At 43.8% G+C, this 26,456-nt stretch overlaps 1 protein-coding gene across 3 annotated transcripts in view; it reads right to left on the bottom strand.

Moving 5' to 3' along the window:
* TGFBR3 (transforming growth factor beta receptor 3) overlaps window positions 1-17,577 on the bottom strand; it is a 205,686-nt gene extending 188,109 nt beyond the window's left edge. For 2 of the 3 annotated variants that reach the window (XM_007977984.3, XM_007977985.3), the window contains exon 1: window positions 17,219-17,577. The gene's annotated coding sequence lies outside the window, so the exon portion shown is untranslated. The remainder of the gene's footprint in view (window positions 1-17,218) is intronic. The other variant, XM_038002872.2, reaches the window with a different exon arrangement.
* Window positions 17,578-26,456: the final 8,879 nt, after the last annotated feature.

The raw sequence follows: 26,456 nt of genomic DNA, 5'->3' as shown, positions 1-26,456 counted from the left end.
TTTCAAAAATTCCCTCCATCACCAAAAAATAATGATTCCAAATTCCATACAAGGTACGGGTTCTAAAGATACTCATAATGTAGCAAACTGTTCAAACAGGGGTGAAGCCACTGCCTCAACATTTCCGGTATAAGTTACAGGGATCGGGCTGCAGGGCCCTTCTCGATTCTATCTGATGATTCCCAGTTAGCTGCAGGGGTTTGGCTGGGGGCTACGGAACTCAATCTGGCACTGCCACCAAACCAGCCAAGCTACCTAGAGTGAGGAATCAGCTGTCCTCAGAAAGGTTTAAATCATAAAGCTGTAATTATTCAAGCAAAATTCAGCATATCAGAATATTCTCAGGACAACAGTCATCCTCCCTCAGGCCCTAGCAAGCACGTGGCCATTGAAAAAAGCTTTCGAGGTCAGCAGATCGAGACCATCCTGGCTAACACGGTGAAACCCCATCTCTACTAAAAAAATACAAAAAACTAGCCGGGCGAGGTGGCGGGCGCCTGTAGTCCCAGCTACTTGGGAGGCTGAGGCCGGAGAATGGCGTGAACCCGGGAGGCGGAGCTTGCAGTGAGCTGAGATCCGGCCACTGCACTCCAGCCTGGGCGAAAGAGCGAGACTCCGTCTCAAAAAAAAAAAAAAAGAAAAAAGAAAAAAGCTTTCGATAGCCTGGACAACATAGTGAAACGCTGTCTCTACAAAAAATTTAAAAGTGCGCCGGGTCTGGTGGTTTACAGCCCAGGCATGTGAAACACTAAGAATTAAAACTCTTCAATGGTTGCCCACTGCTGTCGAGACAAACAGCAAAACTTCACATGGCCACCAACCATCGTCTAGTTAGTCCAAGTTCATCTTCCGCACACTCCAGCCACACTAGTGTCAATTCAGTCCCACAAAAGGGCCAAGTCCTCACCTTCCAAAAGTGATGTTCACTATATCAGAACTCAACATCCCTCCATGGTCCCTAGGATGGTCACTTTCTAACATCTTCAGGTCTCAGCATAAGCCTTACTTTTTAGAAGCCTTACTTTTAAGAAAGCTCCTCTGATTCCCGTGGACCAAGTTAAACTTGGACACCTAGAACGCAGTACAATCCAACCCTCCAACCCTTCAGGTTGTAATTACTACGTAATTATTTCCTTCCAGGTACGGCTTTCCCACTGTCTTAATTCCAGCAAGGCAGATCATAGTCTACCTACACTTGGCTGACAGTGGGCATCTAATGAAGGTACCACAGTAGACTACAGGTATAAAAAACTACTGCGTATACTACAATAAAAATAGTACAGGCCGGGAGCTGTAGCTCACACCTGCAATCCCAGCACTTTGTTAGGCCAAGGTGGGCAGATAACTTGAGGTCAGGAGTTCCAGACCAACCTGACCAACATGGTGAAATCACATCTCTACAAGAAATACAAAAATTAGCTGGGTGTAGTGGCACATGCCTGTAATCTCAGCTATTCGGGAGGCTGATGTAGGAGAACCACTTAAACTCGGCAGGTAGAGGTTACAGTGAGCTGAGATCATGCCACTGTATTCCAGCCTGGGCAACAGAGCAAGACTCTGTCTCAGAAAAAAAAAGAAAACTGCTGGGCACGGTGGCTCATGCCTGTAATCCCAGCACTTTGGGAGGCCGAGACGGGTGGATCACAAGGTCAGGAGATCGAGACCATCCTGGCTAACACGGTGAAACCCCATCTCTACTAAAAATACAAAATATTAGCCGGGCGTGGTGGCAGGCGCCTGTAGTTCCAGCTACTCAGGAGGCTGAGGCAGGAGAATGGCGTGAACCCGGGAGGCGGAGCTTGCAGTGAGCTGAGATAGCGTCACTGCACTCCAGCCTGGACGACAAAGCGAGACTCTGTCTCAAAAAAAAAAAAAAGAAAGAAAACAGAAAAAATAGTACAGCAGGATAAGTTATTAGAACATTTCTCGATAACAAATAAGAGTTGTGCACAAGAACCTCAGGTATCCTTAAAGGAAAAGGAGGCAGGAGTGCAACCATCAGCATGTTTTACCAGCTCAGACCTTCTGGGTCCTACTTCCTTCATCTCTAATATGAAGAAATTAAATAAGAAAATCTTCTATTCTATATCATACTATAATTGTCATTACATGGACTAATAATCCTGAATCCCTTCTAGAAAATGAGACTTCAAACACACTTGTAGAAATCTGAAATGCATAATTATGTAAAGGCTAGCAGGAATAACTTCACAAAATGGGAAAGTGTTATCCAAGAAAAATATTCAACTTGACAACATAAGAATAAATAGAATATTAATACATTAGCTATTTTAATATATAACTTATGTAAACAAAAATTATTTAAATGCAGTATCTTCCCAACAATGTAAGCACACATAAAACCTGAATTTTGTCAGATCTGCCCATTTTATCACAATCTGCCATTTTTATGCTATTTCTCAAAGTCTAAGAACTCTACTGATGGTCCTCACCTCATTCTAAAAGGGACTTCTGATTAATCCCATCCTACTGTGAACATTCTGTCACTTAACATTTTGTGTATAATTCGTTCCACATTATCTTCTAGTCAGAGCCAACTTGGAATGCTAGAAATAGGTAGTATCTACTCCGACCCTTTAATTTTACAGATTAGCAAACCAAAAATTAGAAAGGCTCAACAACTGGCCCAGCTTTACACAGCTACTTAGTTGCAAAGCCAAGACTTGTCCACATGCTGCTTTGTAATTATTCTGTGGTTGATCAAGTGTCTATACTTTATTCCCCTTCCTGTCAGAAGCTGACATCTCTGCTTTCTTCTGAACCCACATAATGTCTCAGCTATCACCTATTGAACACCTATCATGTATATCACAATTTCTCATTTAATCCTATCAACAACCCAAGGAGAGAGATGCCCTTTACTCCATTTTGTAGTGAGAAAAGTGAGGCTTCAAGATGCTAAGCAAGGCTGGGTACAGTGGCTCACACCTATAATCCCAGCACTTTGGGAGGCAGAGGCCAAAGGCTCACTTGAAGCCAGGAGTTCACAACCAGCCTGGGAAACATAGAAAAAATAAAAATAATTTGAATATCATGAGTTTCTCAAAAAAAAAAATACAAATAAATACAATCACAAATATTAGCCAGGCATGGTGGCGCATGCTTATATTCCTAGCTACTTGGAAGTCTGAGGCAGGGGGATCACTTGAGCCCAGAAGTTTAAGGCTGCAAGGGAGCTACAATGGCACCACTGCACTCCAGCCTAGGCAACAGAGAGAGTGGGACTCTGCTCTGTCACAAAAAAAAAAAAAAAAAAAAAAAAAAAAAAAAAACCATGCTAAGCAACCCGAAGTCACCAGCTTATAAATCCTGGCACCAGGACTTAAGTCCAGGTCTGTGTAATTCCACGCCCATGCTCTTAACCACTACAAACAGGGAATCCTCCAGAAACAGCTGACTTACAAAAAAAAAGATAGGGACTGTGCCTATTACTAAACCACTGTAGATATCAACCAGGCCCTGCATGGACTCTCACTTTCTGGTGGTGGGTAGTCTGACGAGATCTGACACAAGGGACAAATTATTTTGTTCTGAAACCAGGGTGGCAGGCCTTGATCAGCAGTTTTAGTTGACTTCATTTATTCACTCAACAAACATTTATTAGCACCTACCCTGTCTTGGGCACTGTTCAGGGAGGTGGGCACATAGCAGCAAATTAAACACACCCTGTTTTCACACAGTTTACCTTCTAAAGGTAGGGACAGACAGACAACAAAATAATATGTCAAGGCCTGATAAGACCTAGGAAAGGAAAATAAAGCAGGTTAAGGAGAGAGAGTGGTGACAGGAGGGATGCTATTTTAGACAGGGTAGTCAAAGAGGGCCTCCCAGACAAGGTCACATTTAAGCACAGAGGTAAGAGACAAAACTACAACAAAATCTAAAGGAAAAACCTCCCAGGCAGTGGGAATAGCGAATGCAAAGGTCCCGAGGTAAGAGCATGCTTGGTTTGTCCTAGAAGCAGACTACAGTATAGCACAGTGGAAAGTGTGGGGCCCCCACAGCCTACCTGAGTTCAAATCCCCCACCTGACTTTTCTAAGCAATGTAATTTTGGGCAACTTACTTAAAGTTCCATGCCTGATCTGTAAAGCAGAGATACTGATTCTATCTCCTTCATGGGGTTGTTATGATGACTAAATTAATAAATAAAGCAGTTACTCCCTAGTATGTTGTTAGAAATTCAGGAAATAGTAGCTATGATTATTTTTAACTACTCACTGATAACTCAGCTCCATTCCAGACAATTTATTTTCAATGTGGTAGCTTTGAATCCCAGGGTGAATGACACTGCAGGCTTTGTACATGGCCAATAGCTTCCTCCTAAGCCTTTGACTTTCTTGGCTGGGCTTCCTATCCCTGTAGGAACCATGCCGATGTTATCTCAATAAGAGCAGGAGGCAAATTCCTCTAATTTTACTATTACACTAATACAAATTATGTATTCCATTCCACATAATCCCTACCCACAAGAGTCTGACACTTCTTCAGAGCTGAATTTATTACCCCGTGGATTTAAGGTATTGGTTTCACAAGACGGGGTCCTGCCAGTCCTGACTTCCCACTAGCACCACCAGCAGAAGCAAGCAGAAATTTCAGTGACAACCCCTTATCTTGAGAAGGGTTAAAACTTCACTTCAAAAGATGGTAATTTAATTTTAAATAATCCATTCTCCAATGTCCTTTTTGCCTAAAATTAAGATTTATTTTCAAAGAAATTAGAACATCAAAGCAAAACTCCTCAAGAGTCATCTGGCCTAAAAGTCTCAAGACAGAACATAGCCCCCAAGCAAGGCAGCTCTGGAAGGAACTGTGTGACCAGACAAGGGGATGGGCACAGAAACAAGGCAAGATGTCAGGGCTGCAAGGAAATTCTGCCCTGTTTCCCCCTGCCCTCTTCCCTAGCTCTTTTCTTTAATGTTGTGTTTGCTTTTCATCTTTGTAGCCTGCTAGGTTAAAGGGCAAACCACAGGCAGAGAGAAACCTCAGCAAGCCCATGCCTGTTAGACATAAAATGGGAGTCTTCCCAAACCACTTGTAAGGATGGGGGGACCCACGGGTGCTGCTTCGAGTGTTCTAGTCCAACGAGTCTTAAATGAGGTTTTTTAAAAATCAGATTCTCCTTCCCCGAGATCTGATGGTTTTCCCTTTTTTTGAGGGGGTGGTGGGAGAGGGGGATAGGGTTTCACTCTGTCACTCAGGCTGGTGTGCAGTGGCTTGATCATAGCTCACTGCAGCCTCGAACTCCTTGGCTCAAGCTATTCTCCCACCTCAACTACAGTCCCTGTAAGCAGGGACTCTGTTCCCCAGGCTGCAGTGCAGTGGCGCTATCTCAGATCACTGCAACCTCTGCCTCCCAGGTTCAAGCAATTCTCCTGCCTCTGCCTCCCGAGTAGCTGGGATTACAGGTGCCTGCCACCAAGCCCAGCTAATTTTTGTATTTTTTTTAGTAAAGACAGGGTTTTACCATGCTAGCCAGGCTGGTCTCAAACTCCTGTCCTCAGTCTCCAAAAGTGTTGGGATTACAGGCCTGAGCCACCATGCCTGGCCCAGTTTTCCCTTTTCAATGCCCTGAGTGCACCTATAACTGGGGCTATAAGAAATCCATAAAATGGACTGGGCGCTGTGGCTCACACCTGTAATCCTAGCACTTTGGGAGACCAAGGCAGGTGAATCACTTGAGATCAGGAGTTCAAGACCAGCCTGGCCAACATGGTGAAACTCCGTCTGTACCAAAAATACAAAAAAAAATTAGCTGGGCATGGTGGCATGTGCCTGTAATCCCAGCTACTTGGGAGGCTGAGGCAGGAGAATGGCTTGAACCCAGGAAGCAGAAGTTGCAGTGAGCCAAGATTGTGCCACTGCACTCCAGCCTGGGTGACAGAGTGAGACCCTGCCACCAAAAAAAAAAAAAAGTCATAAAATGATGCTTCTCATTCATTTATTAATTTAATAATGTTTATCAAGTGCCTGCTTCATGCCAGGACTGTTCCAGGTGTGGGTATTCAACAGAGAACAAAACATAAAAATCCCTGCCCTGATGGAGCTTTCATTCTAGCTAGAGGAGACAGACTATAAACAAGATACATAATTATATATTACATAGAGACCAATGCTAAGAAAAAAAAGCAGAAAAGAGAGAGACAAAGTATGTGTGTGAGGTTTTGGTTTGGTTTGTCTGTTTTGAGTAAGGACCTAACAAAAGCAAATTCTGTACCTATTTGGGGAAAAACATTCCAAGCAAAGGAAACAGCACGTGCAAAGGCCCTGAGACAGAGCGTATCTGGCGTGCTCAGGGGCCAACAATCAGGTGCGGCTGCTGGAGCAGAGTGAGCAGCCTAGAGAGCACAAGAGGGAAGTCAACTGGGTCACCAGCATGAGAGTGGTGGGCTTGTTGTGCAGGGCTTTACAGATCACTGTGAGAATTTTGGCTTTTATTCTGAGAAAGGCAAGAATAAACAGTAGAGTGTTTTTGTTTTGTTTTGTTTTGTTTTGTTTTGTTTTGAGACGGAGTCTGGCTCTGTCACCAGGCTGGAGTGCAGGCGCAATCTCGGCTCACTGCAACCTCCACCTCCCGGGTTCAAGCGATTCTCCTGCCTCAGCCTCCCGAGTAGCTGGGATTACAGGCACATGCCACCGTGCCCAGCTAATTTTTTTGTTTTGTATTTTTAGTAGAGATGGGGTTTCACCATGCTGGCCAGGCTGGTCTCAAACTCCTGACTTTGTGATCCGCCTGCCTCAGCCTCCCAAAGTGCTGGGATTAGAGGCGTGAGCCACTGCTCCCAGCCTAGAGTGTCTTAAGCAAGGGAATGAAGGAATCTGACTTAGGGTTTATCACAATCGTTCTGGCTATTGGGTGGGAACCAGGCTGCAGAAGGGCAGGGAGGGGAACACCGTTCTCTGGTTGTTCTCATCTTTAGAGAAACTTAAGGAAGATTATTCTAAGCCCCACTCTAACCCTAAACTCTATGATTCTGAGTTGATTTCCTGTGTCTTTTCTATAGCTATAATTTATATCAACTGTAAGCCTGATCTTTCCCCAAAGTCATAACTGAAGTGGGCTGAAATGAAGAATTCCATTTTTCAATATATCTATAAACCAGGCCCATGCTACACACCTAGGATACCAAGATGGTAAGACTCGATCCTGCTCTGGGGAATCTGCCGAAGGAAGAAAAAACATTCTCATGAGTCAGCAAGAGAAGCACCTGCCAGGAGGAGCCACATGAAGCCCCACCAGAGGAGCTGGCAGCAATGAGAGCCTGGAAGAGTAAGCAAGAACCCCCACAGAGAAGAAGGGACATGGGAAATACAGAAGGTGACACTGTGGAGACTATGGACCACAGAGAAGTAATATGGTGGCTTTTGGACTGTAATAGAAAAACCTACAGAAAAACCAGATGGCACTGTCTGAGAGGCTGTTGGAAATATGGGTGTGAAAAAACTGGGAGCTGTTGATATTGAAGCACAGAAATATGAGCAACTCAATGTAGACTGAAAAGACAAGAAAAAGAAAAGAGGAAGGGAGGGAAGGAGAGGGGAGGAAAGGAAAATGGAACCTTGGAAAATGTCAACCCATAGGGATCGAGCATTCAAAAGGAAGACTGGGACGGGCACTGTGGCTCACGTCTGTAATCCCAGCATTTTGGGAGGCTGAGGCAGGTAGAGCACCTGAGGTCAGGAGTTCAAGACCAGCCTGGCCAACATGGCGAAACCTTGTCTCTACTAAAAATACAAAAAGTAGCTGGGCGTGGTGGTGCACGCCTGTAATCCCAGCTACTCTGGGGGTGGGAGTATGCAGCTGAGGCAGGAGAATTGCTTGAACCCGTGAGGCAGAGATTGCAGTGAGCCAAGGTCATGCCAATGCACTCCAGCCTGGGCAACAGAGTGAGACTCCATCTCAGAAAAAAAAAAAAAAAAAAAGGAACGAAATGGAAGACTGGAGAGACATCTGGAACATAAGAGGAAAACCAGGAGAACTCATTTCAGGGAAACCAAGAAAAAAAAAATGGGGGAAAAAGGAACGTAAAGCAGCAAATGCAACTTTGCACTCCGCACTTCGCACCTCTTCTAGCATCTCATGGGGGTGTGGTGGGCGTGGGAGCCAGCAGCAGGCAGGAGAGTAAATGGAAGGTGAGAAGAAAAGCACCAAGAGCTAAAACACATTAGCCTCAGTGACAAGACTAAGAGTTATCAAAGATTATGTAGCATCAGGAAAGTCTTATTCAACACTCTGTGGAGGTGTAAGGTATGAGAAACAGGAACTAAGACCTGCCGGGGGTGATCTTCTGGCGGTGGAAAGGAGATTTCTTAGTTAACACCTAGGTCTCACAGGACCACTAATCCTGAAACTAGCAGTAGGCATCCGGAAAGGCTAGTTGGCTTCTGACAAGTGCTGAGGACAATAGATTCACCCACACATCATCCAAATGCTAGGCTTCGCACCTCCATACCTTTCCCACACTAACATCCCTAATTTTCTCCTCCAGCAGAATAATGCTAGGCAGCAGGGACTACATTTCAGTTCAAAGCATGGTAAAAAAAATTCACATAACAAAAACCATAGCACCACTACCAGGCATGATGCTGTGAGCCCATAACCTAGGACCATTTAGGCAGGAAAAGGCTTTACAAAAACAAGCTGGGTCCCAGAACACTGGACCCAAACCCCTTCATGTCAGCAAAAACTGCCTAAATGTTCTTCTGTTTGCTCTCTGAGAAACGAAAAGAAGCCGAAGGAGGAAAAAGCCTTTAATCCTAAAATTATTCTTAATTTCCAATACAGAGCATTTGAGAAAAATCTGAAAGCCAACAGAAAAACTAGCAGATTCTTTAAAATGTGTGTCTACAGTCCTTTCTCCTTTACCCTCTACAAAAAAAGCAATCCAACTCCCAAATGATCATTTTTCTTGGCTTAATTTCACTATTTTTTGTGATACATAATTGGAAACAGACTACTTTTTCCTGGCCTTAGAGAACAGGATCTTCAGGGTTACAAGAGTTGCCAACTACAGAACCTCAACCTTAGCAAAATTTCTTTTGCAAACATCTTACCTATCTACCTACTTGAAATATATATTAACTCCAAAGAAAACACTTAAATCCCTTATTATTATGCAAAAGTGGATTTTCTCCCAACAAATTAGACACTCCCCTCCTTTTCCTAGCCTCCCTACCCATTGAAATCCTGCTCTGTGTTCAGCTATCTCCCACCCAAACATGACCAAAGCCCTCACCAGCATGGTATCTAGATGGGATACCTTTTGGAAGCATTTTCTTTTTTCTTCATATTTTCTTTTTTTTTTTCTTTTTGGTGGGGACAGGGACAAGGTCTCACTGTGTCACCCAGGCTGCAGTGCAGTAGTATGACCAAGACTCACTGCAGCCTCGACCTCCTGGCTCAAGCAATCCTCCTGCCTCAGTCTTCTGAGAAGCTACAAGTGCACACCACCACACCTGGCTAATTTTTAATTGACATTTTCAGGAATTTAGTAGAATTGGTTCTACAGGAAAGCTCCTTATTTAGCCCACACAGTGAATGAAATTAAAACCTGGAACATCTTAGAGAACAACCACTCTAACAATGAAATAAAGATGCCACAAATTGAAAAAAGATATAAATATGGAAAAATGTGAAATGCAACTAGTAGGTCGTCCTTCCCCTAGCTCCTGTGTCAAAAAAACATGATACATCCAATGGCTGTACAGCTATTGTAATGAATAATGAGTATGACAGCTTAAAAGCTCAAAGACAAGTGTCTTTACAAAATGGGTTGTTGGCCTAAGTATTTTTTTTCAGGATTCAGATGATTTATCACGAATACATAACAAGTAACAATCTCTCTAAAGTCTCGAAAATAAGAAAATGAATAGGAATGTCTATTCAGAAAGGTTTTGGCAAAAAGATAGACCAGCAATAGGAAACATGCCCATTTAGATCAGAAACTTCTCCCACACACATAGGGAAGACCTTATACTGCAATGATGCAAAATGTATGTAATGAGTCAATGGTGCTTTCCCTCAAAGTTAAATTTAATTTGCCAGCCAACTGCACAAAATCTAATATAACAAAATGAGATACTTATTCTTTATGGGGAGTCAGAAGAGTTTTGTTTTAAAGAAAAAACCATAAAAGAGATAACTCACAGCAACACAGTGAGTATCTTACAAAAGTACTCAGGGTACCACATGAACACAAGGCTTTGTGATTAGAATCTAAGTCTTTCACCTCAAATAACCTTCCAAGAAAGAAAAGGAAAAAAAAAAAAAAGCCACATTATGCTCCAGCAATTATCACACAGTTAGTTAATTATAAAATGAAATTTCCAAATAGTCTCCAGAGTATTTTTGCATCCAAGGACCAATATCACACTGTCAAAACAATAAATCACTAAAAATGCTAACAAAACGAATACTCCCAAAAGGGACCCTTTTCACTTGCCAGATGGATTTAAGTATTCGTCAAGTTTCCATTAGCAAAATAGTATGATACAAATTTAAAAAGAAATCCAGAGTCCTACTAGACCCTCCACCTGGCCCATGTGATGTTCTCACCTATAAAAGGTAGTGAGTCATGCCTGTGAAACTGCAGACCTTCGCCCAAGGCAATCTGATCCACAGGAAAGCTCAAGGACTAGTATCTGTAAAGACTGTTTTCTAAAGATCATTTTTCAAGGACTAATCAACTTAAATGTGTTTTTACAAATGATCCATCAGCAATTTTACACAAAAATCCTGACCTTCGGCATATACCAGAGAAATGAATTATATGCCTGGAAGGACAGAAAAGCAGGTGTTTCATCCTCCTGCAAACAGCACCCAACTCCAAAGGCCCCTTTCACTAGGAGTCCAATGTACAGAGAGTATACGCTTCTTTATAACCATTTTTTTAAGTAAAGATAGAGCTAACATTTCAGACTTAATTCTAAATTACTATCTTGGCAATAGTTTAAGATTAAAGTCGGCTTGTGGGCGTGGTGGCTCACACCTGTAAACCCTGCACATTGGGAGGTCGAGGCAGGGCAGATCACTTGAGGCCAGAAGTTTGAGACCAGCCTGGACAACATGGCAAAACCCTGTCTCTACTAAAAATACAAAAATTAGCCAGAGGGGTGGCCCCCACCTGTAATCCCAGTTACTTGGGAGGCTGAGGCACAATAATCGCTTGAACACAGGAAGCAGAGCTTGCAGTGAGCCAAGATCACACCACTGCGCTCCAGCCTAAGCGACAGAGCAAGAGTCTGTCAAAAAAAAAAAAAAAAACATTAAAATCTAAGTCTAAAAATCAACTTTGCCAGGCTCTACATATAACTAAATCCTCTTCCCAGGCTGGAAGAAGATTTCAACATAACAGAAACACCAGCACAAAAACCAGACATTAAGCTCCCTGTCCTGCCCCCCTCCACACCAAAAAAATTATCTTCAGCAGGGCACATTAGGATGGCCTGAAGGCATGGTTCTGGGGCTCTTGTTCCAGACCTTCTGTTTTAAATATGGTCTCTATCCCTCATAAGCAGTTGTCAGCCTACTAAGTCTTCATCTTTGGCCTGAAAAACTGAAGAATAAAAAATGAAGAATAAGTTCCAAATGAGAGTAGCCTCATGAAGAATTTATATTAATGTTGTTTCAAAAACACATTTTGGTTGAGAGAGCAAGACATCAAAATCATTATTCAAGAGGGGAGGAAGAATGCTTGGAAATTTGTGCTGATTCTTAAGCAAGGACTTTGCAAGCAGAGAAAATAAAGCTCAATGTCAGTTAACAAACAAATGTACTATTTCAAAAGATATAAAATAAGAAATCTAGAAATGGAAAGAGCCCAGGAAACGAACCCAGATCCTTCTTGTAAGTCCCTTCCAAGCTGTGTTGATTTATTTCAGCTTGACTAGAAACTGAACAAATTAGCAACAGCTTGTGTTTTATGAAATGCTGCAAAGAAACAATGCTATCATTCCAAGTGTTACTCTGAAGATGCAGAACCACAGAAATTACTGCTATGGCTCTTGGTACACTTAATTTTCTTCCTACAGAAATGCCCTCACTCAATCTGCTGAAGGCTCACTGTTATGTGTTAAAGGTTAGCTTTTCATATAACCTAGATTCACTATTGAATTCCAAATTGTTTATATTCCTAGTGGCAATACAAGATTGCTTTTACATTAAAGGTCCCTAAAAACATTTATCTAACTCAAGTTATGCAAATTTCAAAAACGTTAACATTTTTAAAATTTACAATTGTTTTAAATAAGTTTAAAAATATAAGAAAAATGCTCCAGTAGACTGATGGAAATGGCAATAAAATCACTTTTAAATAACTGTTAAGACTGAAAAAGAAGACTGTCCTTTAGTAGCTAATAAATCTGACAGCCAGGAGCAGTGGCTCATGCCTGTAATCCCAACAATTTAAGAAGATGAGGCAGGAGGATCACTTGAGCCCAGGAGTTCGAGACCAGCCTGGGCAACATAGTGAGACTCTGTCTCAAAATATACATATATAAAATATATTATACATATTTTTAGATTATATATTAGATTTTATATATGTAAGATTTTACATATATTTATATATATTTTTATATGAATAAGTATATAAATAAAAATAAAAAATAAATCTGACAATTACAATTTTTAACCAACAGCAATGAAAGCACCACAAAAAATACATTTCAAAATGAATTATCAAGAACAGGGGTAATTCAAAATGACCACAGAGCAGAATCATCCAGGCAAAATATTTCAGCAAAGTTACTACTTACACAGCCACTGTCTAAGCTCTAACTGTTCTGTCTGCTAAACTTAAAATGTAAAGTCAGGTCCTTTCACAGATTTTTGAACCCAGGAAATTGGTCATCACTTATATACTAAAGAAGTCAGCAGTGATCACCTTCTTAAAACTTAAAGGACAGTTGAGTTCCCTCGGCTCTTAGGCTCCCATTCTGCCCTCAGAAAAACAAGCACTCACCTGACTTTCACAAGTCACAACCAAGTTTGCATGCAAGAGAGAAAAATTAATTCCTCTGAGTCTTAAAAAGAAGGGAAAAAAAAAAAAAAAAAAAAAGAATGGAGCAACACTTTCCTTCAAGCAAACGAAAGGCTTTCTGTAAGAAACCCCTAAGCAACCTGAAGGCATTTTGGCCCCCCGCTGTCAGAGCACTGAATAAGGACAATTAATTTGTCAAGCTCCAAGACCAGGAACCATAAGCCTAGAAGGGAGTAGGAGGTTATAAGTGTTTGTTGAATTACTTGAGTAAACTAGAGCAAAGCATAGAAGACTAAATGAGATCCTAAATAAATGCTACTCTGTAGTGTAAGTGCAATGCTAAGATTTAAAAAGAAGGGACTAGACTAATTTTGAAAGTTATTTTAAAATAGGATCCATGGGGCCCTAACGTGGTAAATGTAATAAAGGTAAATCAATACTACATAATACGGGGCCGGGCACAGTGGCTCACACCTATAATCCCAGCACTTTGGGAGGCCGGGGTGGGTGGATCATGAGGTCAGGAAATCAAGACCATCCTGGCTAACACGGTGAAACCCCATCTCTACTAAAAATACAAAAAATGAGCTGGGCGTGGTGGCAGGTGCCTGTAGTCCCAGCTACTCGAGAGGCTGAGGCAGGAGAATGGCGTGAACCCAGGAGGCAGAGGTTGCAGTGAGCCAAGATTGCTCCATTGCACTCCAGCCTGGGTGACAGAGTGAGACTCTGTCTCAAAAAAAAAAAAAAACCTACATAATACGCAAGAAACAAGAAAGGAAACTGGCCTACAAAACTACAGACGAAAATTAAAAACCCTTTTTTTTTTTTTTGAGACAGAGCCTTGCTGTCTCCCAGGCTGGAATGCAGTGGCATGATCTCAGCTCACTGAAACCTCCACCTCCTGGGCTCAAGGGATCCTCCCACCTCAGCCTCTGGAGTAGCTGGGATTACAGGTGTGCACCACCACACTCGGCAAATTTTGTATTTTCTGTAGAGACTGGGTTTCGCCATGTTGGCCAGGCTGGTCTCAAACTCCTGACCTCAAGTGATCCACCTGCCTCGGCCTCCCAACATGCTGGGATTACAGGCATGAGTCACCGCACTCAGCCAAAAACTTTTTTTAAAAGTCAAGTTTGATTTTCCAAGCATATTTATTCTTATTGTTTATATTTACAGGTATGAGTATTCATAGACACATCACACCTATACTAGTATCAAATATAATACATCTGAACTATTACTATACTTGAATATTAACATAAGCCTCTGAGGAACGCACAGCAATAGAACTGCTGTTATTTAGGATTACTGATCCCCTATTGTCTTGCACTTAGAAGACGTTAATGAAAGATGATGACAGGATTGTGAACACACCAACCTCCCTGAGAACAAATTCATTATATTCAGTTTTCTACAAAAGACAAATGAGGATCATTACAAAGCATTCACAACAAATTCCTCTGGATTTCCAGTTCTACTAGATAAGTTGAAATATTATTCAAACTACACAAAATTAGTTTACATTCAAACTTCACTTTTTAAAGAGGATGGGGTCTCACTATATTGCCCAGGCTGGTCTCGAACTCCTTGGCTCAAGTGATCCTCCTACCTCAGCCTCCCAAAGTGTTGGAATTACAGGTGTGAGCCACTGTGCCTGGCCTAAACACCACTTACGGAAACAAATTTTTAAAAAACTGTATGTGTGTTTATTATCTGTCCAGCCACCATGGCGTTCTTGACATATATTCAACACACAGGCCCTGTCCTCAAGGCCATTCTTAATCAGTTCAAATTAAATCTAGTCCTCCATTATAAACTCCAAAAGCAACTTGGTTATTTTGCTAGATATTTTGCCCTCCCTTTTCAAAATATATGTTTAATACTCTAAAAATGGGTTTATGCGCCTTACAGATATCAACAGTGTGTTATGCTCCCCCTATTGACTAATATTCAAAATAACAATGAACTCCCCAGGGGTTGCCTTTGAAGTGCTGGGGTTCAAAAGTATGTTGGTGATTTTTTATATTTAAAAACATGAGCTGAATCAACAGTTGTTAGGCAAAGCTGCCATGTAACGGTCAGATTCCATCAAAACAGGAAAAATTAAAGTTGACAAATGACAAACCGAAGGGCCAAAAAAAAAAAAAAAAGCTTAAGCCTTGAAACGCTAAACAATGCAGAAATAAAGCCAAAAGCAAAGAACAGCAAGAAACAGAGCAACATCCTTTAACTGACACAATAGCATGAAATCAATTTCATGTTAATAGCCCTTAAGGGGGTAAGAATTATTTCCCTGCCTCCTGTGCCAACCCCAAGCTGTTTCCTAAGGAAGCCAAGTAATGGTGATCAACAATGTCTGGAGAATTAATAAAAGAAATTAAGAATAAAAATCCATGTTGGCCAGGCGTGGTGGCTGACGCCTGTAATCCCAGCACTTTGGGAGGCCAAGGTGGGTGGATCACGAAGTCAAGAGATCGAGACCATCCTGGCAAACATGGTGAAACGCCATCTCTACTAAAAATACAAAAGTTAGCCGGGCGTGGTAGTGCGTGCCTGCAGTCCCAGCTACTCGAGAGGCAGAGCCAGAAAAATCTCTTGAACCCAGGAGGTGGAGGCTGCAGTAAGCCGACATTGCACCACTGCACTGCAGCCTGGGGACAGAACGAGACTCTGTCACACACACACACAAAAAATCCATGTTAATTAATATAAGTCAGAGTTCTATTTATAATTATTTGGGGCCAGTGTTAGAGGAACTTTAATTCGGCACCCTCATAAGTATGTAAAATCACCTAAATTCATCACAGATACCTTATGTATGTTTCAAGAGATATGCGTTCAGCTCAAATAGAAAGCTGAAAGATGGGAGAAGATGCATGGGCTATGATTGGCCTGCACTTGCGGCTCTCGAGGGAGAAAGCTAGCTTTGGAGTCAGAACTAACAGAAAATTGTGTATGATCTTGGACAAGTAACTTAACCTCTAGTGTCTTATCTGTAAAATAAGGTTATTAATAGTGCTTTTCCCACAGAGATGCTGTGAGGATTAAGTGCACACAGTATGGGCTTACTAAACGTTAGCTGTTATTATCATCCAAAAGAAACAACTGAGTTCACACTGAAATCACTGTTTGCAGTCTGAGTACCATTTAGGAAGAAGAAATGGTCTTGACGTGTTTCTACTATCTGTGGAGACTTCTCCCAAACCGCTCACTTCTTCGGAAGGACGTAAAACTCAGAATACGCCCGGTTCCCCAGCACAGCCTGTCACTCCTACTATCCTCTGCCCTCGCCGCTCCTATCCTGCCACCGCAGGGCTAACGGCAAGCAGCGCTAACCTCCGTGCGGTGCTTACTCTGTGCCAGGCACTGTTGTAGCACCTTACACACATTAAATCATTCGATGCTCACAGCAACTTTACGGGGCAAGTACTACTATCCCCACTTCACAGCTAGGGAAATTGAACGGTTTTCTTCTTCCAGCTTTTTGTGAGGACACCAAATCCACTAAGTTCTACTTTGCCAAAGTAATTCATGCTTGACACGTCCGCTCCTGACACTATGCGATTCTGCAAAGCGGGGCAAATGCCCTAATAAGATCAAGTCTGCAAGCAGATTCTTCTATCGACAGTCCAAGATTTCCAAGTTTGTCCTAACCAAATGAATACAGAAGAGAGCCTTCAAAATAAACCGGGGCGCATTCTCTGCGTGGGGGGGCCGAGTTGCAGCTTGCGGCGCAGCCCGCAAGGCACCCTGAGGGCGCGGTCCGCGGGGAACGCAAACCGCGTCCGTGCACTAGTCCGGGAGCCACAGCCTGGGCCACGGCAATTGACTGCGAACCCACAACAAACCGTTCCCACCGACGCTGTCACGCGTCCGGAGGGAAGTGGCCGCCGCGCCCCGCAGGGGTCACAAGGACCCGCGGAGAGGAAGAGTGAGGGCGGGCGTGGAGAATTCCTCCCCAGCACTGCGCATCGTCCAGAGCACTGCCTGCCCGTGCGGCCGCTCCCCACGCACCGCTGGCCACCGGTGCCCGCTCCCCGGAGCGTAAACACTCCCCTACCAGCGCCGCCCTCCCAAGCGCGGAGGTCCCAGCGGCTGGAGCGACCCTGGCCGGGAAGTAGGCACTGGCAGCCCGCGCCGCGCGGACAGGCACCGCGCAGCCTGCAGACCCCACAGCCCCGGCGGGCTGCAGCGCCGCGGGGCTGGGCCGGCACGTACCTCAGAGGCGGTGTGTCCAGCGGAGATCCACCCGCGGCAAGTTGGAGGAAAGCGGCGGAAAGTTTCCCCGCCCAGCGCTCGGCGGCGGCGAGCTCGGGCAGCTGCTGCGCCGCGGCACAACTACGCCATCTGGACCCGCTGGGGACTCTCACCTCCTGCAGGGAGCTCCGGGAATCGCGCAGGGAAAGTGGCCGGGGCGCGAGAGCCGCCGACTGCCCTCCTTCACTCACTGGGAAGAGGAAAGTGCCGCTCGGCGTCCCCGAAACCCTCGATTACCCCCATCAGGCCGACCCGGCGCACTCACCCTCCCTCGCACACACGCGGGCGGGGACGGGCAGGACGCCACAGCAATCAGCGCGCGGGGGGAAGGGCGCTCCTCCGCCGGCCCCACCGGGGGCTCTCGGCCGCCCAGAAACTCCTCCTCCCGCCTCCCGCCTCCTTTCTCCTCCCCCTTTGCGTCCGCGGCTGATGGATGAGCCCCGAGTGCTGCTCGAGCCTGTGTTTCCCTTCGGGCCGAGGAGGCAGAGAGAGAAGGGGCTAGGGGCGCCGCCAGGCTCAGCGCGCCCGGGTTGGGGCGGCCCCTGTCCTGGGGGAACCGCGGGGGAGACGCGGACGCGAGCTGCGGGGACTCGCTCCCTCAAACGAGGTCCTTCGAACTTTCCAGGACTCCCTGGAAGAGTTGGGTTTTCATTTGGTTCCTTGGTCTTTATATAAAAGTTATGAAACCTCAGATAATCTGATCACAGCCTCTTGCCCTCTCCCCAGCACAGCTCCCCCATGCACACATTCATTCTGTCCCTGTGTTTTTTCCCAACCTCCGGTCCTGCTTGTTGTCACGCTCTGATGCTGGGCGCCGGCAGAGTCTTGCCTCTTCCGCTCTAGCAACTAAGACTGCATTACCTAGTCGTTCCCCTGCTAGCTAAATAAATTAATACGAATAATGGAGCCAGGTCAGCATAACCGGCGTTACCCGGTGGTAGGCGGGATATGAACTACAGTCTCGGCGGGGCAACGTCCTAAGCACCTGTGCCTGTGAAGTACACGCTGCAGAAGCTGAATGCAGGCATCAGAACACCACTTTGATACTCTTGCTTACACCCAGTTTTTCCTATTAAAAAATGTACTTAAGTAACAGCACATTGTTTTACAAACAGGCAGGTTAAATGACCGTGGACTGGCAGGTTTCAAAGACCAGTCCTGAGTACTGTGCGACTTTCCACAAATGGCTGACGGCTAATACTTGTCAAGGCTCAGTTCAAATGATGGGCTTGGCCTAGTTCTTCCAGTTCTAAAGGGCTATGGACCTATGCCTTTTTAAAAATAATTAATTAATTAATTTTTGAGACGGTATTGCCCAGGCTGGAGTGCAGTGGCACAAACTCAATCTCAGCTCACTGCAACCTCTGCCTCCCAGGCTCAAGCGATTCTCCCACCTCAGCCTCCTGAGTAGCTGGGATTAGTGACAAATGCCACCACATCCAGCTAATTTTTTGTAGAGATGGAGGGGGTTGGCAGGGCGGAGGGGGGCGGGGGTCTCACTTTGTTGCCCAGGCTGGTCTCAAACTCCTGAACTCAAGAGATTGCCCTGCCTTGGCCTCCCAAAGTGCTGGAATTAGAGGCGTTAGCCGCTGCACCTGGCTCAGTCTTAGGCTTTTAATATGTTGGAGAGTAGAATGAGGAGGCTTCTTATGACATGTTATTTGGAAAGTTATTGAGAGAACGGGAAATATTTCTCATCCTCTTCCTCTTTTACCTATAGGTAGAGAATCCACCCAACTGCAGAATTGGAGATTCATTCACAAAGCTCAAATGTCATCAGTCACCTGAATTACTGCAGAAATCTCCTTAATGAACCATTTTTTTCCTTACCAGTATTCACTGAGCACAGACTGTGGGAGAGCCCTGAGTCAGGCATTGGGAATACAAGTAGGCATAATATTCTGAAGGAATAAACAGTCCAGATGGAGCTAGCCTCTGCTTTTATAAAGTCTCTCTAAGTTTAAGGCCTTAAGATTTCTCCTAGACTCAAATTAAACAGTATTTGATATGGTTTGGCTGTGTCTCCACCCAAATCTCATCTTGAATTAAGTCCCACAATCCCCATGTGTCCCAGGAGGAACCCAGAGGGAGGTAATTGAATCATGGGGATGAGTTTTTCCTGTGCTGTTCTCGTGATAGTGAATAAGTCTCAAGAGATCTGATGGCTTTAAAAACAGGAGTCTCCGTATACCAGCTCTCCCTTTGCCTGCTGCCATCCTTGTAATATGTGACTTGTTCCTCTTTACCTTCTGCCATGATTGTGAGGCCTCCCCAGCCATGTGGAACTGTAAGTCCAATACACCTTTTTCTTTTGTAAATTGCCCAGTCTCGGGTATGTCTTTATCAGCAGCATGAAAACAGACTAATACAGTATTTATGCCTTGTTATCAAGTTTTAGTTTCAAGTACAGATGTGAACACTTGAACTAGATGTGAATATTTAATCCCACATTTAAATGTATTGGCCAGGTGAGGTGGCTTGTGCCTATAATCTCAGCAATTCGGGAAGCCGAGGTAGGTGGATCACTTGAGGTCAGGAGTTCCAGACCAGCCTGACCAACATGGTGAAACCCCATCTCAACTAAAATACAAAAATTAGCCAGGCATGGTGGCGGGCACCTGTAATCCCAGCTACTCAGGAGGCTGAGGCAAAAGAATTGCTTGAACCCAGGAGGCAGAGGTTGCAGTGAGCTGAGATGGTGCCATTGCACTACAGCCTGGACAAGAGCAACACTCTGTCTCAAAAAAATTAAATTAAATGTATCAATCATGTTGAGGCTTTCTAAATAAAACGGCATGGTAGATAATTTAGGAGTGTCTTGTCTTTTAAGAGTGATGAAGCAACTGTTCCTCGTAGAGCCAGATTCACAACAGTAGCCATCAACATCTGAGCCAGGCTGGGTACTAAATTCTTGTTTGTTTGTTGTTGTTTTGAGACAGAGTCTCAAAAAAGAGCCTGCCGCCCAGGCTGGAGTACAGTGGCGCGGTCTCAGCTCACCGCAACCTCTGCTTCCCGGGTTCAAGCGATTCTCCTGCCTCAGCCTCCCGAGTAGCTGGGATGACAGGCACCCACCACTGTGCCTGGCTAACTTTTATATTTTTAGTAGAAACAGGGTTTCATATCATGTTGGCCAGGTTGCTCTCAACTCCTGACCTCAAGTGATCCACCCGCCTTGGCCTCCCAAAGTGCTGAGATTGCAGGCATGAGCCACCACGCCTGGCCATGGGTACTAAATTCTATACATATAAACACATTTACTTCTTGCAGCCCTCTAAGAATATGTATAAATGAGCCTATATACACATCTCTATACAAACTGAGATCTTATCCACGATTCGATCCCACACCCACTGACCTCAAAACCTAAGTCTTTAACCACCAGGTTCTTCTACCTGTCATCAGAAGCTTTATAGACTGGCAAAATAAAAGGGCTCAAGTGATCCTCCCACCTCAGTCTCCCAAGTAGCTGGGACTACAGGCACATACTACCACGCCTGGCTAATTTTTGTAGAGACTGTACATGGCCTTTGAAGTGAACTTAAAACAAAAGAGACCAGGCTGGTCTTGAGCTCTGTGAACCGCCTGCCTCAGCCTCCCAAAGTGCTGGGATTACAAGGTGTGAGTCACTGAGCCTGGTCTCTTTTTTTTTTAGTTCACTTCAAGGCCAAGTACAGTGGCTCATGCCTATAATCCCAGTACTTGGGAGGCCGAGGTGAATCACTTGAGCCCAGGAGTTCAAGACCAGCCTAGGCAATGTGGTGAAACCCAGTCTCTACAAAAATTAGCCAGGCGTGGTAGTATGTGCCCGTAGTCCCAGCTACTTGGGAGGCTGAGGTGGGAGGATCACTTCAGCCCAGTAGGTCGAGGCTGCAATGAGCCGTGATCGTGCCACTGTACTCCATCCAGCCTGGGCAACAGAACCGAGATCTGTCTCAAAGAAAAAAAAAAAAAAACTCTATTCTTTAAAACTTTCAAAATATAAAAATGAAAGTTTGTTTAGAAGAACTACTACCCCACCACCACCACATAAAAATAGATTCCTTTCACTAATTTAAAGTTTGTCTAATACAGCCAACAGCTTGAAGGCAATTGCACAACTACTCTTAAGAATGTGTGACAGAACATGAACCAAATGTTCCAAAATTGTTGTGACAGGATGCTGATCTACAAACTACAGCATCTGCCCTTATTTTCTGCTCTGTTAACCTATTATCATAGACAGATTTACTGCTTTATTTTTCAAATTCGCTCATAAAGACCCAGTTCATACTCGTTGGTGTTTTATTTCATCATAACCTAACCTAAGGCCATAATTTAAAGCCACATTTTCTGTATCTATCTACAAGATTAGAATTTGGTTTTCGTTGATAAAATTGCAGCTGGCAAATTTCAATTAATGAGAAAAAATACAATCAGATGAACCTGTATGCAGAGCAGAGTCCAAAGCAGGCACTGGCTTCAGACCTGGGGAATTCCACAGAGATTCTGGACATAAAAATCCAACGCTAATTTTCTCACAGTAACCACAAGTTCCTGCAAACTCACCATTTCCTGAGACTGTGCAGGAGCCCCCAGTGGAGGTTTCCACAATACACCTTCAATTTCCCCCTCAGCAGGGATTCTGACGAAGCAGGAAACCTCATACCATTTCAAAGTGACAGCAAAACCCCCCGAGATCCCTGTGGTCTTAGCTCCATAGGGGATGTGGCAGGACCTTGCTCTCCCAGCAGCAAGGCTGGGATTCCAGAAGGAAAACTCCATCCTCAGCCCCACCTCCACAACACCCTACAGAGAACTAGCTCCACCTCTTTTGTTTATGTTTTCTGTTTACTGGGTTTTGATCTCTATAGAGAAGAGAAAAAAAGAATCATGAATTATGTAATGTTATTTTGTGCTCGGGGCACAAAAAAAGACGAGGCGTACCCGGGATATATATTAATGTCTGTAAATGTTTTGAATCTCAGCCCAAAACTAAAGTGTGCCAGAAACATACCTTTCTTATTTTCTAAAACTGAACTAAAGTTGCGTTGTGAGTCCCTTAATCAACTGAGGGTCTCCCTGAACCCTCTCTGTTCAGGGTTGTATCTTGAGCATTGAACAGAAATGAGTGAGGGCACCATCTCATCCTTGGATCATCATATCTGTGCTTGACTGTTTCGTAATGAACATGTATCATTTTTACTAAGAGCCATGAGATGGTTATTCCGGTGATTTCAGAGTTTACTTGAAAGTAATACCAGTTTAGAGCTGAAAGAACTATATATGTGCATTACTATTCATTTTGAGTTGCATCTGTGTGGTATTTCATGCAAAAAGTTCACAATACTTGCAAATATTAACCAAAGTAGCTTCAGGAAAATGCTATATTCCTAAAGCCAATTGATCAATCATTTCCTTCCTAGTGCCCCTTGATACTCAGTTAACACTTTAAAGAAAACAACCTCATTGACTTCATTTCAACAAGTAGAAGAAATGCTGAAAGTCTAGCTCTGAAAATATCTAAATTTTAAAATTATTGCTGTTATTATTGGCTCTCTGTTATTATTATCCTTTATTGAGCACTTACTCTGTGGAAGGCCATGTTGTAAGTTTGGCTTTATAAAATGTATTTTCTAACATATTTTGAAAATGAGCATATCCACATATTTGTCATAAAATTACCTGCTGTAACATTTCTTGAGTTTCTTTTAACATGTTGTCTAAGGAGAAGGAAGAGTTTCTTAACTTGTAACTTTTTTTTTTTGAGACAGAGTCTTGCTCTGTCGCCAGGCTACAGTGTAGTGGTGCGATCTTGGCTCACTGCAACCTCCACCTCCTGGGTTCAAGCAATTCTTGTGCCTCAGCTCTGAAGTAGCTGGGATTACAGCACACACCACCATGCCCAGTTAATTGCTGTATTTTCTGTAGAGCAGGGTTTCACCATGTTGTCCAGGCTGGTCTTGAACTCCTGACTTCAAGTGATCTGCCCATCTCAGCCTCAAAGTGCTGGGATTACAGGTGTGAGCCATTGTGCCCGGCCCAACTTGTAATACATTCTTTAAGATTCAGGAATGAGTTAAACAGAAATATGTTTTTATTTTGTCTTTTAGTGATAATCTTAAAAAGCAATCTTTTATCCTGTGGTTTTTTTTTTTTTTTCTGACAAGGATAATTAAGAACCAAAAGACTTTCTCATAATAAAAGACATTATTTGCTTATAGTCCATGTTTTTCAAAGTAGGAAATGTTTTCCCAAAGGTTTCTAAGAATGTTTCTCTTCAAAATGGGTTCAGTCAGTTGGAGGATTTAAAATTTTATTTTTGGTTTACAATTCATCGTTAATATTTGAGAAAAATGGTATAAAATTTTTAATTAAAACTTCCTTTGTCCAGGCGCAGTGGCTCACGCCTGTAATCCCAGCACTTTGGGAGGCTGAAGTGGGTGGATCACCTGAAGTCAGGAGTTCGAAATCAGCCTGGCCAACATGGTGAAGCCCTGTCTCTACTAAAAATACAAAAATTAGCTGGAGTGGTGGCATGCCTGTAGTCCCAGCTACTCAGGAGACTAAGGCAGGAGAATGGTTGAACCCGGGAGGCAGAGGTTGTAGTCAGCCAAGATTACACCACTGCACTCCAGCCTAGGTGGCAGAGCGAGACTGTCTCCAAAAACAAAACAAAACAAAACAAAAAACTTCCTTTAAAATTTCCTGTTTACTCATATAATTTGTGCTACTTTCTGGAAGATGTTAGTTTCTTCCATGTTCTAAAAACCAATATTCACTGAAATGTGCTAAGCCATATTAAGAGGTGAAAGTACACATAAGGGCTGGGCATGGTCGCTCATGCCTGTAATCCCAGCACTTTGGGAGGCTGAGGTGGGTGGATCACTTGAGGTCAGGAGTTTGAGACCAGCCTGGCCAACACAGTGAAACCCCGTCTCTAAAAAAAAAACACAAAAAAAATTAGCTGGGCATGGTGGCGGGCATCTGTAATCCCAGCTACTCAGGAGGCTGAGGCAGAAGAATTTCTTGAACCTAGGAGGCGGAGATTGCAGTGAGCCAAGATCCTGCAACTGCACTACAGCCTGGGTACAGAGCAAAACTGTGTCTCCAAAAAAAAGTGCATATGAGGGTAACAGGATTATAATTAAAAAGATATCTAAAGAACAGGAAGGCATTATTTGTTAAATAGTCTCATCTGTTGAATGAGACTATAAATGCTAGAGGAATTGAGATGTGCCTGGGCTTGAAAGGATCAGAGCAAGGTAAGAAGTGAGCTTAGGATTCAGGGGATGCAGAGAATAAAAAGAATATTCTGAACAACCTTCAAGGGATGTTGTGTCTCTACAGCAGGAGTGCCTGAGAGACTAGTCCTAAGAAGGAAGCTAGAATAGAATGAATTCTTCACCTCCCCCTATGAGATAACAAGGCTATCACAATCCTGTTTACGTCAGTCTCCATAAGAAATCCAAGCCTTCCAGCCGGGCGCAATGACTCACACCTGTAATGCCAGCACTTTGGGAGCCTGAGGCGGGCGGATCACAAGGTCAGGAGTTTGAGACCAGCCTGGCCAACATGGCGAAACCCCATCTCTACTAAAAAGACAAAAAGTAGCTGGGTGTGGTGGCACATGCCTGTAGTCCCAGCTACTCAGAAGGCTGAGGCAGGAGAATCACTGGAACCTGGGAGGCAGAGGTTGCAGTGAGCCGAGACCACACCATTGCATTCCAGCCTAGGCAAAAGAGCAAGACTTGGTCTCAAAAAAATAAATAAAATAAAATAGAAATCCAAGCCTTCCAAGTCATATTAGTCACCTGGATTCTTATCACCATATGCCACTGATCATCACCTAACTTGATTCAATCTTCCTTCCCTCCTCAACCTTCCAAATCCCTCCAGTTTGCCCTCTGGAATTTATGGCAAAACAGCAGTAAAATCTCTTGTATCTTCCACCTTTGGAAAACCCTGACCTCTCAGTGCCTCCACCTTGTCACCTCCTAGTACCACAACCATGTCCAGGTCATGTTCATCAGTAATAACTGTTCCACCTCCACAATCTCCATTACGAGCATTTCTGTCTCACTACCAATCTTGATCTTTCCAACTCATTGCCTCTAATATCTTGGTTCCAAGAGGAATTTGACCCACCAGGATCTCCAATTCATTGACCTTACCACTTTTTCACCATCTACACTTTAAATTGATGACCATAATCCTCAATGGGCCCTCAGTGCTGCTCAGCAATCTTGCTAAATTTTCCTTATTAGCTCACTCTGCCCCTCTACAAGAGGTTGATTTTATTTCTTCTCAAGTCCTCAATACCTTCTTCTCCCTCTTTGAACTCCACAGATGACCTTGTTTCTTATTTTACTGAGAATATCAGAGCCCTCAGAAGAAAGTATCTTTCTCTTCTCAAAACATCTGCTGATTTATCTATGCCTCTGATGTGCTTTCTCGTTACTCTGGATGAACTGGCCTTGCTTCCTCCATCTATGCCCTGGGGTCATTCCTTCAATGACTCAAGGACTTTCATCCTGTAGTAATTCCCTCTTGCAATTGCAGTCTCAGATTTCTCTCTTTCCTGGATCATTCTCATCAACTTACAAACATACTAGAATATTTCTTGTCTTTAAAAATCTTACTTGACCCCATCTACCTACCTAACCCCTATTCCTCTACTCCCTTTGCAGTAAAACTCCTCAAAAGAGATGTCTTCCTTTGTCACCCATGCTCCTTCACCCGCAGCTCCTCCTCAATCAGATCCAATCAGATCACTTGTCAAGGTCACCTTGTGGCAAGACCAGTGACTGATACTCAGTTTTCATCTTACCTAACTGCTCTTAGTTTATGCAAGAGATTACTTCACCCTCTTTGAGACATTGCATTTGGCTGCAGGGATAAGATGCACTAATGGTTTCCCTCCCATCGCACTAGCTGTTCCTTGTAAGTCACCTCCGCTGGCTTTTCTTTCTGCTCCCACAATCTAAATGTTGGCTTGTCCCAAGGCAGTGTCCTTGGTCCTCTTCTCTATTGAGACTCTCTCTCTCTCTCTTTTTTTTTTTTTTTTTTTTGAGATGGAGTCTCATTCTGTCACCTAGGCTGGAGTGCAGTGGTGCAATCTCAGCTCACTGCAACCTCCGCCTCCTGGGTTCAAGAGATTCTCCTGCCTCAGCCTCCTCAGTAGCTGGGACTACAGGCGCATACTACCACACCTGGCTAATTT

This window comes from Chlorocebus sabaeus, chromosome 20 (genome assembly GCF_047675955.1).
Source record: "Chlorocebus sabaeus isolate Y175 chromosome 20, mChlSab1.0.hap1, whole genome shotgun sequence".
In the NCBI taxonomy this organism is placed as follows: Eukaryota; Metazoa; Chordata; class Mammalia; order Primates; family Cercopithecidae; genus Chlorocebus; species Chlorocebus sabaeus.
Note: the sequence above shows the minus strand (reverse complement) of the source record. Positions and strands in the feature narration are given on the sequence as shown.